At 35.9% G+C, this 17832-nt stretch overlaps 1 long non-coding RNA gene across 1 annotated transcript; it reads left to right on the top strand.

The window, feature by feature from the left end:
* The first annotated feature begins 4711 nt into the window (after positions 1-4711).
* LOC105485525 (uncharacterized) lies at positions 4712-17609 on the top strand. Its single transcript, XR_989625.2, has 3 exons — positions 4712-4788; positions 5542-5755; positions 17472-17609. It is a non-coding gene; the product is annotated as an uncharacterized lncRNA (long non-coding RNA).
* The last annotated feature ends 223 nt before the right edge of the window (positions 17610-17832 follow it).

Below are 17832 nucleotides of genomic sequence, written 5' to 3' on the forward strand. Positions count from 1 at the left end.
TCTTTTGAGAAGCAGACAACTATGAAGAGTTGGCAGCCAATATTCACACCTGCTGAAGGATGGGCACACCTCTGGAAATGCAATCTGGGCAGGGCACAAATAGCATCCGCCACAACTTCAAAAATTTTATCATAATTTCAGAAATTAAAGATACTAGTCACAGAGTTTAAAATTCATTCATGAATGGTTCAATATATATTAAAATAGTGATAACTCATATTCTTTCTATTCTCTTTTTACCTTGTAATTGGACTCCAGTTTTAGAGTGGTGATGACACTCAATTTTGTAGCCTGGTAGGAATCCTAAAACTTGTAGAGCATGCTGTGGAATGGTGATTGATTTCTTTCAGTTTGTTTATCTAAAATTTCAAGGAGATTAGCAAATACAATGTCTGATTCAAATGAAACTTTATTGCTTCAAGTGAAGAAGTCACAATTAGATTATTGCACAAGTAGATTAACACTCTGAACCCCCAACTTCTCCAAAATACTTACGAGTAGGACATGACTAGTAGCTATTGATACTAGGCAGCCAGAAGAGCAGACACAATATCTGAGGCTATTGATAAAACTTTTTATTGCTGAATTATACTTTCTGTTTATAATCCATCTGCCAATAATAATAGGTATTCTGGTATTTATTACCCAAATGTATGCTGAATAAAATACATTTTAAAGATTTCAATTCCCCATGTTAAAATATGATAAACTAAGAAGGATTTAATGATTAAAGTGTCAACATAAGCAAAACAAATCATAAAACACCTGATGTGGCAAATAAATAGTAGGATTAGTCTCTGGATTATTGAGAATTCAGGACTACCTGTTTTTTGTTTTTTGTTTTTAAGTCCATTTTAAATAATTACAAACATACTCAGACTTAGCACCTCAACTTCTTCGTGACTCAATCTTAACTCTTCAGTCTTACAGAAATGGATATGGTGAAAAGGGATTTAATAGCCCAACATATAATAGTTTGTATTACTGTATATTTTAAATCAATTCCACATAGAAGGTAATTCCTTAGCTGATTTACTGGTCAGCAATTTATACCCAAGAAATCTACAAAACTCCTCTCTCAAAATGTACACACAACCAGGCATGGAGGGGATAACATAAGAAAATACATAGGACTGTTAAAATGAACTAAATACGGCCTAAGAAGGACTCTGTACTTCTATATTTGAGTCCTTGTGGGCAAACTGCAACCTAGCTTAATAGGTAGACAAGATTAAAGATCTAACTTAGGAGTACATGCCTGTAAGAATAGCTGAGTCTTGGCCCATCACTACCGCCCTACTTCAACCATTTGTACACTCCTGAGTGTTCAAATTGTGTTCAAATAAGGCAAACACCAACTTGAAACCAATCCAGCCATTCTTTACCTTACTTCCATCTTCCGTATATCATTTCCATTTTTGTCTATAAATCTTCTTCCACCACATGGCTGTGCTGAAATCTCTGTATATCTGCTGTGATTCTGATAGCTGCCCAATTTGAAAATCGTTCATTACTCAAACTCCTTTAAATTTAATTCAGCCGAAGTGTTTCTTTTATCAGATGGTGTCAGAAGTAGGATCTGTAGTAGAGCTTCTAGAGACCCCCAGGAGTGCTGAGTGAACAAACAAGGTACCTGTGGGACCTTCTTGAGTCCACTGATCTCTCAGAGTGATGGGAATCATGGTAAGATTTCTCTCTCGAATGGATTTCAGAGAGAGCTGAGCTCTCTGGATTTGTGTTTTGACCTTCGAGTTTCTTTGAGCAAATTTCTAATCCAAACTTGGTTTGGAAGTCACTACAGAAACTGGGCTGGGTCCAGGAATGGATTTGAGCTGGGAGTTAACTGGTTTGGATCCAGTTAGAGGGCTCCTAAATCAGACTGGGTCAGAAAGGAACTGGTCATAAGCTGTAGTATTGCAGGAGTTATAAAATTTGGCTTTTGGAAATTCATAGGGATTTTTGTGTTCTACCTCTTTGTTTCATTTTTCTTGTTCACTTAGATAGGAAAAATCATTGGCTAAGTTAATCAAGAGAACCTGAGAGTAAAGCCAATATTTTAGGTAAAAATGGGATCCTTAATTTCTAGAAAACTGAGCTCCTTCTGGCTTATACGTTAACCCTGGAAGACAGCACAGTCTTACAACAACGGTGAAATATTACTAAAGATAACTTACAGTAAAATGTTTCAAATGAACAACAACACATTGAAGTACATTTAAAAATGAGGGCTCTTGGTAAAATCCCCTTCAGCTAAGAATGGGTTCATCACTATGAGATGTTAGCTGCTATTCTCTTTAGAATAATCTGCCTCACACTCTTTGATGATGGCTGTGGGTGACAGGATTTTGCACGTACAAGATCATGCGGCATGGAGAGCTTTTTCCTCTCCAAAAGGGGAAGATTGAGAGCTGAAGAGACTATTGGAAAAGATCCCTTCACTACTGACAAGCAGCTGCCTGAACTTTTCATTCAGTGTCAGCTGTAATGGGTGGGTCTTTCTCTGGCCCCCCTAAGCTCTTCACCTTCCCCACTCTACCACAGGCAGTACTTTTCTTTCTCTACTTTTCCTTTCATACCCTTTCTGTTGCTCAGGGCAACCATCTGGCCCAGAGACTATGTGTTGAAACTCATAGTCTGAGGTCAGATTAAAGATGACGGGGCCCATCTAGGGGCAAATTTAAGCCCTGGCAGTTTGATATTGAGTTCTAAGCAGAGTGGCTTACGTCTATGTTTTATCACATGTATTTTGCTCTGACCAGACCAAAAAAGAAAGATAATTTTCCTTTGTGTTGCAGCTTGGACCCCAGGGCTAATGTGCAGCAAGCCAAGTCACTAGGACCGCTTAGCAAAAGGGAACTCAGAAGCTTGGCATGCTGGCAAAAGGATAAGAATTTCTTATCAGTCAGATTTCTGGTCTCTGTGTGTGTGTGTGTGCATGTTTGTGTGTGTGCAAATCAATTGAATGAATGTATAAAAATCACTGGTTATCTCCTCTGTAAAGTTTTGATTAATGGAAAAAAGGATTTGTGACACTAGTCTTAAGCTGTAGTGAATCTAGTGTGCTTTGTGAGTCTTTCTGTATTGTTCTGTCATAAAGAAAGAGGCATTCCTTAGAATAGAACACTGGCTTAGGACACCTGGAAGCCCACTTTTCAAGTTGGCCCAGCAAACTGGCCAGTTACAAACTTTGCTGAAGATCCCTAAAAAATAAAGCAAAACAAAACAAAACCAAAACTGGATGAGGTTGCCCTCTGGTCTTGTATGTCCCTGGGAGCTTAACCTTGCAACCAAATGGCAGTACTTCCTCATTTTACAGTGGTGGCCTGGGTTCAGAGTTCAATTCCCAGCTTAGGGGATGAGTTCTTTATCTTCTGTTGTCTGTGTATTTATATGTGTTTCATGTATGTGATAGTAAAAAAGCTTTAATTGCCTTAAAAACAAGTGAAAATCAAATATTTTGTCAGAAAAGTAAAAAGTGTAATGCCTTTTACTTCATGTGACTTAAGTAATCTTTGAGAAATAAAGACAGTTTTAAAGATTATTGGTAAAATAAAAATATCTCCAAAAATGTAAACATTTGGTCTAAACAGTGCAGGTCAGATACTAAGTTTGCTAAATGCTTTCAATTCATAAACTGCTTCTTTAACTTTTGCAGATTGTTCAATATATTTTGGAGACACTAGATTCTAAATAAGTCCTGTACATACATGGAATTAGCCTTGTCCCCTAGCTATGCAAAGAAGATCATAAAGAAAAGAGGGTTTATATAAGAAAGGATCTTGTATAGTAAATTCTTGTCCTAAGGAAAAAATGACTAGTTGTTTAAAAAGAGGGATGTTTAGAACAAGTCAGAAAAGTCTAAGCATGTCATAGATGGTCTTTGTAAGTCGTGAAAGGATTTGTCAAAGAAAATGTATGTACCAAAAGTGAAAGTTTCTAAGAATTACCATTATAACATGTATTTGGGACTACTGAAAAAAATAGGTTTCCATGTAAGGCATGTGAGGAGAATGAAATGTTTTTTTAGTAAGAGATTATAGGAAGGCATGGGAATGTAAACTTTTGCCTTCTTTAGAGGGTTAAAGGATGGATTTAAATTAAATACTGTAATGCTAAAGGTTTAAACAAGTTGTGAAAGGTTTGTAAAAAATTAACCTTGTAAGAGAAAATTAACCTTGTAAGAGAAATTTGTTCTGTGAAAATTTTGACTAAATTCAAAGGAGTATTATTTGTTTTTTTCCTGTAAACTGAACACAGAAATAAAAGCACAATGGGGTTCTCTTAAAGCACTAATCTGCTCTTTAACAAAAATTTGTAAAGGGTTATAAATGGTTTATGAAAATCTCACCTTATGGCCAAACAGGTTAAGACTGGATAAATTGTCTATAAGGTTTTATTCAAACTTGGGGTCAGCATTACTAGTCTACTAATGCAAGGGAGAAATCTGCCTTTCTCTCTTGAATAAGATTTTCATGTAATATTAAAAGATAACAAAAGATTTTTGTTTCCTTTTTAAATACATACTGAAAAGGAAGGAAAAGACAAAAGACAGATTTTTTGAAAAGCTAAATCTTTCCTCAAGTAATGAGTAAAGGTTTTTTACCTTTTAAAAAATGTTTTAGTCTAATGACTTATGGTGACCTAGAATTCTAGTTAATAATATCAAATGTTTTAAACTTTTAACATATTTAAAAGGCTTCCTAAAATCAAATTTCAGCTTCAAAATGGTCTTTTCAGAACTCTAACTTTGGAATGCTACAGACTGCCCCTGAATCATCCTAAAGAGAGGTAAACAGAATTATTTAACATGTTAAGTTACATGGGAACCATTGTCAAAATAAAAATAATGTTTAATCTTTAGGTTATATTTTAGTGAATGATATTAATATATGTTCCAAAATTGCATGGGACTCCTAAAATTCTAATATGCCTTAGTATATGCTATCAATCATAATTATGGTTATTATATTATTTTATACCACAGAAATAACCAAATTTCCTTGTTAACCCAAGTAGAACAAAAAAATTAGTTAAATACCAAGAAAACACCTTGCCAGATTTTTGTGTTAAACTAGCATATACTGAAATTGCTTAGATATACAATTTGAACTCTATAGTCTAAGTCAAATTACCGATGATAACCCATTAGTTATCAGTGCTATGCCCCTAAATTGGAAAAACAACTGGTATTCAAGAGGACATAAGTCCAATGTTAAGCATGGATTCATGGAGAACCAGGACAGCTGCCTTGTCCTTCCTGAGGCCTTAAAGCTTTTGTTATTAAAGGTTCTTCATTCCATAACTCATCATGGAAAAGATAAAATATCCAAAGTGAATATATTGATGTAGTGACTTAATAAATTGCAAAAATAGTTTAAAACCAATGTTTGATTCCACACTTCTGGGAAGACAATAAAACCTTCAGGTACATTTCGCTAACTGATGGGCCATTTAAACACTTACAGAAAGATTCCTTGTCACTTTTAAAGTATGTTTGATATTATAATAATTAATTATTATGCCACACTATATTTTCACCAGGTATGGAAAGCTTTTTTATGCTTCACTGAGGACAATCAACCTCTTCACAGTCTAGAAACTGAAGATTGGATGTTCTGAGAACATCAGAGAAAGACTGACCTTGCCATCCACACTGCAACAAAACTTTGGAAGCTTGAACCTTGGGTTTATAATCTCACAACTGAGAAGGGTACCCCAATACTCTTGGAACTGTACACCCATTGGAACCCTTAAGGTAAAACTAACTAGGAAAGTTTCTCTCCAAAAGAAGATGGCATCCTTGATGTGAACAGATTTTCCCAAGATCACAAATCAAAACTTCTACTATCATGAGACTCTTATCTTTGAATATTTTTCCCTGTTTATGCCTCTGTGAACAACGGAAATGGAAAAGGGGCCTATTATATGCACTTATAGGGTGTACTTTTATTTGTGAAGAATTTTGCATCCAGACTTACACATAAATACATTTATACTCTGATAGATAAAAGATGAAGCCCCAGTGTAGGTGAGAAACTTTAGTGGTACATACATTGCCTCATAATCAGTCAAAACTCCTCTTAACCTACATCATAGATTAAAGAGAACATTGTCAGGAGATGCTCACTATTCTACAAGGACATCAATTGTTAGGTCCTTTTTCCATGGTTTAGAATAAAAGAGGCAATAATTAGAAATGTATCCTTTTTGATAGGCTCTATAGCAGATTCTACTGTAAAGGCTATCATTAAACAACAGACTTTAAGTTCTTTCATGAAAGTCATTCTAAATAATGTAATTGGCTAAACAGAAAAGTACTTGTGCAGCTGCTGGTACTTATGGCCTATGAAGAAATTCATCAAATGTAGATTATAGAAATTTGGTTGTAGGGCATTAATAAAAAGACCACTTAATCAAGTGAGTAGATTCTTTATCTAGCTTATTATTTATTTAATTTTCAGTGGTTTGGTTTATGGGGACCCTGGGTAAGGAGCATACTCCAAACTCTTGGTATTATCCTCCCACTAGTCATAGTAATAGTCCTGCTGATGCACTGTATTCTCTCAAAAGTTTTAAATATTTGCATGCAGGCATCTCTAGAACATCAAATGGTCTCTTTTCAACTGGAATAACAAGAGCTGAAAGAAATGTGTGACCATGAAGATACCGTAACCTGTGAATGATGTGCTGAGACAGGAAACCCACAATGATGGTAACAGAGAGTGGAGCTAAGGCCCTAGTTTTGGTCGCATGCTCACCTAAGGGAGAAGCTGACCAAAAGTGGGGATTTTTTTTTAAAACAAAATTATGGAAGACCATTGTTTTGGACTAAGCTCACACACTAGGCCCCAACAGGCCAAACCAAACTAAAATGGAGTCAATCCTGCTAAATAATCATACCAAGACTTTAAGGATACATAGATCTTAGCACATAATCAAACCAAGACTTTAAGGAAACACATAGATCTTAAAACAGACTGGGTTTTGTTTTTCTCCTTTAAACAGTATGTTCCAGCATAAAGAGGTACCCTCTACTCAGTCCTTGTTCTTACCTTTGCAAAACTCACCGTTCTACTGTTTCCCAGTGGGTTTTAAGACCAAATAAGTACATTTACAATGGTGATAGTGACATTAATAACTAAAATTTTAGTCAATTTCTCAAAATTAAGAAAATGACCAAAAGAGGGGAATTGTTAAAGTGAATGAAATATGGCCTGAGAAGGACTCCATACTTCTTTATTTGAGTCCTTGTGGACAAAATGCAACCCAGCTTAAGAGGTAGACAAGATTAAAAACCTAACTTAGGAGTATGCACCTGTAACAAGAGCTGAGGCTTGGCCAATCACAGTCACCATACATCAACAATTCATACACCACTGAGTGTTCAAACTGTTTAAATAAGGCAAACACTAACTTGTAACCAATCCAGTCGTTCTGTACCTCACTTCCAATTTCTGTAAATCATTTCCATTTTTTTGCCTATAAACTTTCATCCACCCTGTGGCTGCGCCAAAGTCTGTGAATCTGCTGTGATTCTGGGGGCTGCCTGATTCGTGAATTATTCATTGCTCGATTAAACTCCTTTAAATTAAATCTAGCTAAAGTTTTTTTTTTTTTTTAATCAGGAGTAATTATTCACATACAACAGTTAGAGTCATAATAAATACTTGCTAATACTGAATTTAAAGTGGCTAAATGTATACAGAGCTTTATAGGAGTATTTCTCAACAGTATGACATTGGTACTATTGACATTTTGGCTAGATAGTTCTTTATTGTGGGAAGCTGTACTGTGTCCTGCCATGTGTTTTTCAGTATTTCTCACCTCTACCCTCAAGGTATGGAAATATTGTCAAATATCTCAGGGAAGGGTGAAAAATCCCCCTGATTGAGGACCACTGCCTTATTACATGTTGTGTCTGATGATAGTGGGAATTCATCGGTGTTCAGCAATGTTGCTATTTATTACAAGGCTATGTGGGATTTTTTGGGTAGCTGCAGATACATTCTTAGGGATGTTGAACAGTCAAAAAAGGTTGAGTGGTGAAGAAGGCACATGACCAGAAAGAGAGTGTCAAGTCTACACTCTCTTGGGACACACATTGTTTGACCCAATGTGTGGCCCAACTTCTGGAAGTACCTCTGAAACAAAGAAAATAGAAAGCCCACCTACAGTCACAGGTTGTGCTATCATGTTATAAGTAATATGCAGAAAACACTGGAAGCATTGATGTCCTCCAACTACTCCTGATGTTGTGAATCTCAGACCAAATGGACAATGATCTGTAAACAATGCTTTCTATCTGGCCTTTTAAAAACTCTTTCTCTCCTCAATCAAACACCCTCTTCTAATATACTCATGCTAGTTATTTATATATGACCAAAGGCAGTTTCACTTTTTTAGAATCCTTTCCTGACTCCCAGTATAGCTGTTCTTTATGCACAAGTTTCGCAAAACATATGTGTAAAATAATTAGGTTATAGCCAAGAGAATATCAACTTTTCCTTCCCAATATCCAATTCAAATGCTAAAATGCATCTCATAACAGTTTTAGAAATAAAAATTGTTGGGAGATAATTCTCCGTGGGTCTAGCCCAATTCTGCATGTCTTGTCAATTGAGATAATGACTATTTTTATTCTGGATTATCTTTTCACAGATGTTTCTATAGTGAAAAGTCTGGAAATATAACAAAAATGTCCCCAACCAAAGACAATGACAGGCACACTTCCTGTTCAGTATAATAAAGATTCCCTCAGTATAATAAAGACAATGTTTCCCTCTGGAGCAAAAATCAGGCAAGCTTACAGCCTACTTAAAAGATCTTGGTTCCCTAAGCCCAGAGATCCTTCACTGTAACACAACTCACTGTGTGTGCAGGTGCACCTCTACATCCTTTCACATCACCCTGTCGGGACTGGGCCTGGGAGAATAAGCACAGAAAACATCAGTGCTTTACTTCCATTGCTGTCAGTAACAGTCTTTTGTCTCATTCAAGAATATTATGTCTTCTTTCACCACACATGTAGCAGTGGCAGGCAAATTTGTATTTTCTCCTCCGTGGTGCTGATGCTGTGTATATACTGTTTCTTCATCAAGGCCGTGTAAAGTATAGTGACTATCCATCCCAGTTTACCGAGTCTTTCCTGGTTTTAGCAGTAAAAGTTTCACATCTAAGGAAACACTTTGGTCCTGGAGAAAGAAGAATACATACAAAAATATTCCTTCTCTTCTTTGTTTTTCTTGCCTTTTTCTATGTTTTCTCCTTCCTTCTTTTCTTCCCTCATTCCTTCTTTCTTTCCTTCCTTCCTTCTTTCTTTCTTTCTTCCTTCCTTTTACCCTTCCTTCCTGCCTTCTTTCCTTCCACCATTTTTCAATTAGAATTTTTTTAAAGGTATCAATGAATTAGCTTCAAGTGTCAGGTATCAATATTTAGAACATTAACTGTTGTCTGTGTAATTAATTAGGAAAGTGGTAGAAAGCAATTCATGGTGTTTGAGTAGTTTTAATCTTTATTACCTACTATTCATAGATAACTTTTTCATATGTAATAATTCTATGTCCTAAAATTGATTTTATAATTGTTTTTAAATATTTGTTGCTAATCCTTGTGGTAGGGTTTGATCCCTCACCCCATTCATAAAGCCTGATCATGTGATTTGCAGTTCCTCTTTCTGCAGGGGAGATTTTACCTGCCCATACCATTAAAATCAGGATTGTCTCTGTGGTTTGCTTTAGCCAAGGAAATATAAGCAAGATAACACATAAGTTTTTGAAAGAGAACTTTCAAGAGCCAGCATGTAATTCCACCATTGTCCTTTGTCATTTGCTGCAATATTAGCAATGTTCCATGTAGACAGATCTAAAACTGGAATCAGGTTATCTGTCTCTTCTGTACATTGATGAATCACACAAAACAATACAAGAATCATCTCATTTTGCTAATACTTTTCTCATTCTCTATCCATTTTACTTTGGGAAGGGAACATCATTCACCACGCAGAATAGTTAGCAGTATTGCTGAATACTTAGTTACAAAAGATTGGTGACATCAGAGCAAGAAACACTCTGATATAAAGTTTATTTCTAGATTATGATTCATATTTTTCTCCACGACAACTTCATGTGTTCATGGAAGACTAGGCTCTCAGCCATCCAAACATTCAGAAAACAAAAATAGTTAATATTAAGTGGTGAAGTTTTGAATAAAAACACATTTAAGAGAATCTTGCCAGGACTAATTTATCTAACTAATTGGCTGTTTGATCATGTATAGGTCACAATAGCTTTTGATATTTATTTCCTCATTGAAAAGTGAAGTGATTAAGGTCTTGAAGGTTCCTGCAATTCTAACATTTGATCTCTCTCCTGAGTGTTACTGACTATTATGACAGTAATTTTCCACTTTTATGGAATAAATATGTTTTTTGTAATATCATGTTCTGATAAATTGGGGTTATTCCTTCATTCTCTAAAATCCTTGAATGTTCTGGTTTACATAGTCCATATGTGCAAGTGTTCCTTGCAATTTTTTATGCAAAATATATAATTTAGGGCTTTTTTCAATGACATTATTATTGAGCCAGTATAGAAAGACAAAGTAGCTGAAATGGTGCATGCCGAATATTGTTCTTGAAGATAATTGTGGACACACTTCTATGTAGGGTTCAAACTCTACTATCACCAATGTTTAGGATTGAACGAAGGTAGGTAAGCATTCAGTAGAATTCATTGTATGCCATTTCTAAAGGAACACAGTGGTCATGAGAATCCATTTGAATCAATACTAATTAAGGCTTAAATTACCACCTTCTAAATGCCATGCTGGCTCTCCATGGAGAGTAACAATAGGCTGTGTAAATGTAGGGTCCATTTGACTTGTTCTTCACATAATGCAAATCATTCTCATTGTAAAGGAAATTTGCATACAAATGAGAGTACATTTACTTATTTCTCCAGATCATCGAAATCTGAAGACTCCAAGTAAAGTGTTCCTCTAAAGATTGGGAACTAGTAGGAAAATTTCACTCTGATACTGATGTTGGAAAGACTCAACATAAATTAATGAGATTAGCCATCTGCAGAAGTGACCCATTCGAGCAGATGGTTTCTAAATGTGAAAATGATTACACGAGGGTGCTTCTCAAATCTCATTAAAGAGACTGAAATAAAGCCAATATAAGATAAACTGACCTAATTAATTGTTACTTCTTTTATGTAGTGTCAGAAGAAGGTGAAGGCCTGCTTGAAGTCTGGTGAGGGAGAAAAAAAAAGCCAAAGGGCCAGAATTTGACACTGGCATTCATTCATGCAACATTTATTGAGCACCTACTTAGAGGCCAAGCATTACGCAATACCAGGCTGATACTTAGAGAATAAGGAAGGCAAATATTTGTATTTGCTTGGCAGATATTTTTCTTTCTGTTGTAGAGGGTTGGATCAAAGTACCAGATTTTGTTAACCTTCCAAATTTCTCCAGTCAAACATTTTCATAGATTTGAAAACTGATGAATTAGTATAAATATTTACCTTATTTCTTTTTTAAAATTTGAGCACATTTAATTAAATTATTATTTTATTGAGAAAATAGTAAGTGAAAGACATTTTGCATAAAGGAATGTAGCAGGAATGGAAGGAAGTAATAGCAAGTAAAAGTAGAAAAATATTTGGAATAAAGTCAGCGTGAATTACATGCCAAGATAAATATATTAGACTTTATTCTGTAGAATACAGGAAAAAACAGTGAAATTTTGAGTTATAATATAAATAGTGATTATGGTTAAACATTTGAATGTCTCCATGCAAAGTTCTAAATTGCTTTCTAGCTTTTAAAGTAATCCATTGTTATTTGGATGAATATACTAGCACATGAATATCCCTAGTTAGATTGATACGATCAATATCCAGATTTTAAAATACTGAGAACCAGGCTCAGGTCCCATGACATAAATGTATCATGGAGTCATAAGATAGCAAAAAGTTGTTGATAGACATTTTATCCATCCTTTTTCTCCGCTAAACTATGATAAGGACCACATTTTTAAAGTTAAATTATCACTGCATTAAAAACTGAATTTCGCCAAACTATGATACATTTAGTGAAATAATAATTCTTCATTAAAAGAAAAAAGCCTTTTTTCCTCCTCAAAGCTACTAATGGTAGATAATTACTTTATTGTACATGTATTCTCCTTAGAATTTGCAATTTCATATACTTTGAGACTGGAACATTGTTTCAGCAATCTTCTTCCTAATGAAAAACCTATCTTCTGAGAGTAAGTTTTTAAAAATATATTTCAATTTGTGCGTCAAGTCAGAGATTAGAGTTTTAAAGTCCTTCTCTATTTGTTTCCTTCAAGGAGGAATTTTTAACATCAGTGATGTTAATAATTCAACACAGCTGTTTTCCTTAGTCATATGCATCCCTGATTCGATTAGGGGCCAAGGTGTCAAGTTGTATACCCTTAAAGACTGTTTTGGAGAGGCCTATACTAGACATCCAAAAAAGAAAAATGACCACCTTATTTACTAACTTTGATGTTAATGGAATTATTTTTCCTTTCTTATGATTACTTGATTGAACTTTTAAAAGAAATTTCTACTTTCTATCAGCTATTTCAATACATAGTAACACTAAGAACTCATTTTGTATTTATGTGTCACTGGATTGTACATCATATCATTAATAGCAGGTATATAGGTATACTTTTTACTTATTAATTTTCTAGTGAGATAATATAGATGTATTGTGCCTTTCTTCTAGATAAACTAGTGTCTATCACCACAGATATTTTGGTGAAAATAATCACTAACACAAAAAAATAGAAAACTAAAAATGGAAAGGTACTTCCATATTAAAAAAAAAAAAATCCAGGATAAATAGCATTTTCTCATAGGATCAAATACTATTAGGCTGCCCAAATGGTGCTAATGCTATGATTTGGGGTAAGTCATACATCAGACATGGGATTAGCTCAAAACTCATGCCCTCCATCAGCCCATTACCAACCCTTGGGCTCAAACTTCATATGTGGGCTTACATGGCTCTCTGCTATCCAATTCCAACCATGTTGCCTCAAACCCCAAAGACAGTGGGGGCTGTCATAGGTTTTTTTACCCTATATGTTCCACATCATTCATACCAAGGGCACTTACCCCACTACTTCCACAAGCCCCATGCCCGAGACCAGGCAGTCTTCCAAGGATAGGGTTATGGGTTGAATTCTGTCCCGCAAATGTTGAAGACTTAACCTCCAATATTTGTAACTGTGACCTTATTTGGGATTAAGGACTTTGCAGAAAATCAAGTTAAGATGAAGTTATTAGGTTGGGCATTATTCCAATATGACTATGTCCTTATAAAAAACATAAATCATAAATTTGGACACAGAGACAATTATACAGGAAGAATACTATATGAATATTGGAATTGTGTTGCCACAAACCAAGGAACACCAAATATTGCCAGCAAACCATCAGAAGCTAGAAGACAGGCTTACGGTCCTCAGAAAGAAGCAATGTTAGCCTTCGGATCTGTAAGACAATAACTTTCTCTTGTATAAGCCACCTACTTTTGGTATCTTGTTATGGCAGCCCTAGGAAATTAATATAAGTGGCCAAGACTATCTCCTCTGAGAACATTTATGACAATTGCTTCATAATACTAACCAGCCCTTCCAGGCAATGTGGTAACTTTCAACCTCTCCTAGGCTGCTCTTCAGTCCTGCTGGACAAAGGAAAAACATTCTTGCCTTTTCTCCCTTCTAATAGTGTTTGTGAAATACATGGATGCAGTCAAAATTTCAAAACGATTACAATCTAGGAATGCATTGGTTATGGTCTAAAGTATATTAGAGAAGATTTTTTTGAGATGTATACTACATTAATGGTATAAAATAATTTTAAATGTTTTAATTTTAATTTAACATGACCAAAAAAATGAATTACTGTCCACATTTTCCTGTAAACTCTGGATAAGAATTGATTTGTCATCACCATCAGCAAAGCACAGTCACAATCTCAGAAAGTCATTGGTACCACGATGAATGATCCAACACGTGAGTAACGATGAAAAACCAGAATTTAAGTGGCATTAGGGAAGTAGAGAGGCAAGAAGTTCTATATTATTTGAATACAGAAAAGTTCTGGAGAGTCATGGCACAATGAAAAATAGCAGAGTCCGAGTCACTTCCTTTTTTATTGCAATGGGAGATATAAAATTAAAATTAGCCAAGCATGTTTCATTTAAAAATAAAGAAAAACAGAAAGGTAATTTTTGGACCTGAATAGAAAGGATACAAGACGCTAACAAGAATATTTATTGACACTGATTTGGCAATAAATTTGATCTTTTATATCTATTATTCTCAATCTTCATTAATAAATTGCTATGCTTCACATGAGCTCATACATTTTGTAACATATAGTCTGCCCAACTTATTTATATAGCAATGGGAGTTAGAAGTGAGGGTCAGAATTGAGCACAGGGGTGGGTATTCATCCAAAAAAAAAAAGACCACGTGTTAGGATTACAAGAACCAGACAAATCATAAGGACAAATGATCCCCAGTAGAAATTATTCCAGATCTCCCTGGCTGTCTGTATATTCATCCCTTTCCCTGCATCTGCTCTTCAATGCAAGGCACCAGATCTCTGCTTAGTGTCAGTTTTTTGATGTCTTTCTGGGATGTATCAATGGTAAACACTGGTGTAAAATTGAAGGGATGGTGGCAAAATGTAGGATATTGTTTTCATACTTTCAGCCTCAGGAGATTTCTTTGGCCAAAGCTGCATCTTCTCTGTGGTTTCCTTTACTACCAGAAAAGCCCACTGTGTGCCTATTCCAGGAGTCCCCCAGGGGACCAGTAACAATGCTTCTTTCTAGACTAAGATCTAAAGATAATGACCTCAGCTGCAAAACTCTAAAGAACATTAAGCTTTTCTGGATATCAGCTCCTCGATATATGTATAACCAATTCCCTGCTACGAATATTTGGGGCATTTCCCTTTTTGGGATTAGATCATTGTGAAGGCATCACCTTAGGTGTAGATGGCTACTGCTATAGTTTGAATGATGGTGCCTTCTCCAAAATTGGTGTTGAAATTTAATCCCCAATGCAATTGCTAAGGGGTGTGGCTTTTGGGATAGTCTTCATGTATAGGTTTAGCACCCTTATAAAAGGGCTCAAGGCTGAAAGGAGTTATCTCTTGTCCTTCTGCTTTCTGCCATTTGAGGACACAGCATCTGTCCCCTGTGGAGAACACATCCACAGGAGATGTGTTCTGGGAGCAGGGAGCAGCCCTCACCAGACACCCATACCAGCTCCTTGATCTTGTACTTCCCAGACTCCAGAACTGTGAGAAATGAATTTCTGTTCTTTTAAAGTTACCCAGTCTCAAGCATTTTGTTAGAGCTGCACAAACAGACTGAGACAACCATTCTTCACATAGAGTAGGACACTGCCAAGGCTGACTTCAAGTAAAGCTTGTTAGGCCAGTTAGAGAAAAAGGGCAATACCTTGGCTAGCATAAAGATGCTGCATAAATTGAACAGAAAGTGTTTGCTGCAGGAATAAAGCCCCATCTCATGGTTAGTATGGAATGGAGCTCTTCCCTGGCTACTGGAACCTCTATTGTGCCTAAAAAACAAGAATCTTCCTTCCTTCCCTCCCTCCTTCCTTCCTTCCTTCCTTCCTTCCTTCCTTCCTTCCTTCCTTCCTTCCTTCCTTCCTTCCTTCCTTCCCTCCCTCCCTCCCTCTTTCTTTCTTTCTTTCTTTCTTTCTTTCTTTCTTTCTTTCTTTCTTTCTTTCTTTCTTTCTTTCTTTCTTTCTTTCCTTTCTTTCTTTCTCTCTTTCTTTCTTTCTCTTTCTGTCTTTCTTTCTTTTTTTCTTTCTTTCTCTCTTTCTTTCTTTCTCTTTCTGTCTTTCTTTCTTTTTCTTTCTTTCTTTCTCTCTCTCTTTCTTTCTCTCTCTTTTTCCCTCCCTCCCTCCCTCCCTCCCTCCCTCCCTCCCTGCCTTCCTGCCTGCCTGCCTGCCTTCCTTCCTTCCTTCCTTCCTTCCTTCCTTCCTTCCTTCCTTCCTTCCTTCCTTCCTTCCTTTCCTGTTTTCTGGGATAATATTTGATATGGTTTGGCTCTGTGTCCACACCCAAATCTCATCTGGAATTGCAATCCCCACATGTTGGTGGAGGGGCCTGGTAAGAGGTGACTGAATCATGGTGACTTTCCCCTTGCTGTTGTCATGATAGTGAGTGAGTTCTCATGAGATCCATTTGTTCGAAAGTGTGTTGCTCTTCCCCCTTCTTTCTCTCTCTCCTGCTGCACTATGGGAAGATGTGCATGCTTCCCCTGCACCTTCTGCCATGATTTTAAATTTCCTGAAGCCTCCAGTCATGCTTCCTGTTAAGCTGCAGAACTGTGAGTCTACTAAACCGCTTTTCTTTATAAATTATCCAGCCTCAGGTGGTTCTTTATAGCAGTGTGAGAATGGACTAACTAACTAACATTACTATTTGCAAAAATATACACAAATTACAAATGTGTATAGTAACAGTAGAGAAAAATGGGCCTTTCACTATAAAAATAAACAAATATGCATCAGATAAAATTTTATCATTATATATTTTATAAAGGAATCAAATCAGAGCAAATATCTCTGAAACAAACAAGAAAATTTTAATTTATACTCCAAATAGTATTAATATTTCTTCTATGAAGTGAGAAAAGCTAGCCACATAGGATGACAAAATCACTACTCTGGGTGAGTGATTTTTGCTTTCATTCACACGCCCTTTATTTTAGAGATAATGGCTATGAACAGTCAATTGCTCCAACTTTGGAGATATTTTGTACTTTTCAGTACCTAACCCTCTTGAGCTATTTTTTGTTGTGAGGTGCAAAGATGAAATTCTGTAACACTGCTGCATTTTCTATGTTTTCCTGCTTTTTTTTTTTTTTTTTTTTTTTCTATTTCAGAGTCAAATGGTGGTGGTGGAGCAGCTTCCTCCAACGTTAATGTGTTTTCACAGCCCGTTGGGATGTTGATAATAAACCCTGGGTTTTCATAACCTTATCTTTTAAAATTCAGTGGTTTAATGATACATTGTTAGAGTTCTGTATCACAATTCTTTAATCCATCAATTGAAATTACTCATAAACAACGATTGATATGTGCTGGACAATGTCTGTTCAATATTAAAATTATCTCAACTTTTGGCTTATGAAAATTGCAGATAACATGTCTATCAACTAAACTTTGAGGGTACATTTTTTACACATATTTTATATAAACAATCTGGTTGTGAAGACAATGCTTGGTTCCTTATAAATCAATACATACACTAGATGCTCCTCTGTCAGCAGTCAGCAGCTATAAGGTGTATCTTACCTTTAAGAACTTCATAGAATAATCATTCTGTTTTGTCTTTATTCACTAAAAGTCTCAGTAACTTAAGGTTTTCTTTTTCATGTTACAGGGAAGCCATCTGTGTGAATAACCACAGATATAAACTTCTCTGATATGACTGAATCCTGTAAGAATCTGGCCCTGGAGTCTGAGATGGACATATCTATGCTCATCTTCTGTGAATTCAGCTAATCTATCAGCAGGTGTTTATTGCACTCCTTCAAATACTGAACTGAGCTAGGTAATGTAGGGAACGTAAGAAAAATATCAGGTTTAACCCTGGTCATTACTTAGTCTATGAAAGTTCTCTGAACTGATTCCTTCACTCTTTTATCACTTATTTACTCAAGAGTGTTTCAGGAATGGCAGACACTACAAATTTGGAGCTACCAACATCTCCTCCTAAACCTGGACATCCTAAATTTCCCATC

Source organism: Macaca nemestrina, chromosome 2 (assembly GCF_043159975.1).
Source record: "Macaca nemestrina isolate mMacNem1 chromosome 2, mMacNem.hap1, whole genome shotgun sequence".
Lineage (NCBI taxonomy): Eukaryota > Metazoa > Chordata > Mammalia > Primates > Cercopithecidae > Macaca > Macaca nemestrina.